Source organism: Octodon degus, unplaced genomic scaffold, assembly GCF_000260255.1.
Source record: "Octodon degus isolate 3935 unplaced genomic scaffold, OctDeg1.0 scaffold00049, whole genome shotgun sequence".
Classification (NCBI taxonomy): domain Eukaryota; kingdom Metazoa; phylum Chordata; class Mammalia; order Rodentia; family Octodontidae; genus Octodon; species Octodon degus.
In genome coordinates this window covers 9,313,941-9,316,730 of record NW_004524625.1, presented here as the reverse complement: position 1 = coordinate 9,316,730, position 2,790 = coordinate 9,313,941, and the positions used below count along the sequence as shown (strand labels likewise).

The following is a 2,790-nucleotide window of genomic DNA, read 5'->3' as shown; positions in this document are numbered from 1 at the left end:
TTAAGTGGCTGCTTCCACAAAGCTGTCAGCCTCAGGTTCCTGGAGTTCGAACCTCACAACTCTCCCGCTGGCCAAAAGTGCCCTGAAGGCATTCGAGGAAGGGAAAAAAAAAAATAAAAATAAAAATAAATCCAGGTTGCCCTCCATAGACGCACTGATGAACCTGCCAGTAGCGGAATATGGATGCGACCAAAATGTATGGTTAATGTTTAAATGTTGAAACACTATTGCCACTAATCCCCCAACCCCTCCCCGCCTCGGACACACTATTCCCATTGTTTTTACAGTCCCAGCAGTCCTCCCTCTTTCCTGTCTTTACAAAGTCATGATCAAAACCACTTTGAATGCGGCAGCTCAGCCCCATCGGATGGAAGGGCGGGCTGTGAGGACAGCTCAGTGTATCCTCACGCACCTTCCCAACAGGCTGTGGTACCGCGTGACTTCCGCGCTTTCCCCAAACCTAGTGACCACAGAAAGTAGATGTTTGAAATCAGTTCAAGAAGTGACAGTAGGGGGCTGGTGAGATGGCTCAGTGGTCTAAAGCACCTACTTAGAACAAGCCTAGCAAAGCACAGGGACTGCGGTTCGATCCCCCAGCACCACATGCCAGCCAGCCCTGCCCGCTGGTGGGCGGAGCTGGCCACACACACACACACACACACACACACACACACACAAATACACATAAATAAAAAAATAAAAATTAAAAAAAAAAAAAGAAGTGACAGTAGCCATGACTAGGAAACACTTGTGCAAGAGGCCTTCCAGAGGCACTTCAGCAAGTGGCTGGAAGGTTAGCACACGCGCGAGGCAAGGAGGGACGTTTTGAGGGGAATTAATAGCAGCGTGTCGTTTCCTGTAATAAATCTTAAAACTTCATTGGGGTTTGCCACCACGCCTACGCAAGCGCTGCGTCTCTGCATTCTGTCCTGTGCAGGATGGGCTTTGCCAGTCTGACCTGGGAAATAGCCCCTTGCTCGAAAATTGTTACGGTCTGAATCTTCTCTTGTGAGTGAGGTTGGTCTTTTTCTGTAAATATAGAAGCTCTTTTTATTTCCTTTCTTTTTCTTTTTTTTTTTTTTTTTTTTTTTTTTTTTTGTGGAACCAGGGATTGAACTCAGGCCCTTGCGCTTGCTAGGGAATCACTTAATCCACTGAGCCATCTCCCCGGCCCTTATTTCCTTTCTTATTAAGTATCTTTTTATGACCTTCGCTCATTTCTCCTATTGGGTTACTGATTTTTTCTTGTTAACTTACAGGAATTTTTAATGTATTTAATGGAATTAGATTTGTTTATATGTATTGTAGATATCTTAGTCAATTTTTTATTTCATAGTTTTGCAATGAGAATTTTAAAAATTAATCAAATCTGTTTTAAAATTTTACAATATAGTTTTGATTTTTGAGTAATTTTTAGCCCTGTCCACTTTAGATCATATACTGTTTTTGTTATTTTCATTTTTTAAAGATTCAAACCTTAAACCATCTAGGATTTATTTAAGTACAAGGAGTGAGACCAAGTTCCAACTTAATTTTTTCTAGAAAAATCTGGAAGTTTTAAATTCAGGCACTTTTAGTCATTAGTATGATTTTGAACATATTAGCCAAGCTTTTTATCCTCAACTTCCTTATCCGTATAATAGAGAAATATTATATAGAACTAGGAATATGTGTATTATCATAGAAATATCTGTATCATTTATAACATTGAGCTGATGGCTGCTGAAAAGGTGAAACAGAATTACATATGGACCACGTGCAGCGCGGCTTCCGGTCTCCCTGCGCGCAGACCGCGAGGCCGGCCCCGGGGACGCAGGAACGCAGCTCGGCAGCTCGGCCTGGCCCGCGCAGCGGCCTCGCGAGGCCCACCCAGGGGCTCAGGACAAAGCGCCTCACCGTCTGCTGCCTCAGTTTCCTCACCTGCATGATGAGAGGCAGGTACTCACTCATGAAGCCTGGAAGGTCCGGATCGTGTGTGCAAGCCGTTTGTGAGTTGCGAGGGCCCGGAGAGCCTGTGTGTTCTGGTGACCCGGGGGCCTTGGCACACGGGCGTTTGGCGTCGGAGGCCACGGGGGATAATTAGCCGGCAGGAACGTGAAATTAGCGGCTGATCTAGAGCAAGCGAGCGTGCAGCAGCTGATTACAGTGATGGTTAGTAATTGCCGCCTAGTAATTAAGCAATAATAAGCTTCCTGGGATAGAACCTTGTTAGTGTGCAAGATGGATCAAAGGCTTCCAATTCAAAAAAGAAAAAAAAAAGAAAAAAAAAAAGGCTTCCAATCCAATGCGTAGGAATTGGATGCAGCGTGGTGGGGGTCGTGGAGATGGGTGTCCCGCTGAAGGTGGCGCAGCACTTGTCCTTGCGCTGGGTGCTGGCCACGTGCGGGCAGACGCGGAGCTGGGCGTCCCCAGGAAGGCGCGCGCGCTCTGGGGCTGTCAGGGCGGAGGAGACCCGGCCGCAGAGCCTGGCGCCCCTGTGAACCCCACTCCTGAAGTTGGCCCAGACTCGAAAGAATCCCAGCCTTGCCATGACCTCTTGAAATTGTACTTGTTGCCTTTAGCATTTCTCTGTTTGGTTCTTTTGGGTTTATCAGAGATGCCTCGTTTCACACACCTGACCTGTTTTCCTCCCCTGGGTGCCGTGCTCCTTTATGGCTTCTGTTTCTACCGTGACCGTGGAGGTTTTCTCTGGATAGCGTTGCCAGACGAAATGCAGGATCTCCAGCTAATGTTGAGATCCAGATAAACAATAAAGTTCTTCATATGGCAGAGTTAGATAGGTAGCTCAGT

The 2,790-nt window shown here is 46.6% G+C and overlaps 1 protein-coding gene across 3 annotated transcripts in view; it reads left to right on the top strand.

Moving 5' to 3' along the window:
• Rab30 (RAB30, member RAS oncogene family) overlaps window positions 1-2,790 on the top strand; it is a 94,587-nt gene that overhangs the window by 68,436 nt on the left and 23,361 nt on the right. Inside the window, exon 1 of one of the 3 annotated variants that reach the window (XM_023716666.1) lies at window positions 959-1,017. The exons of the other annotated variants lie outside the window; for them this stretch is intronic. The gene's annotated coding sequence lies outside the window, so the exon portion shown is untranslated. Of the gene's footprint in view, window positions 1-958; window positions 1,018-2,790 lie in introns of those variants that run through there. 3 annotated transcript variants of the gene reach the window in all.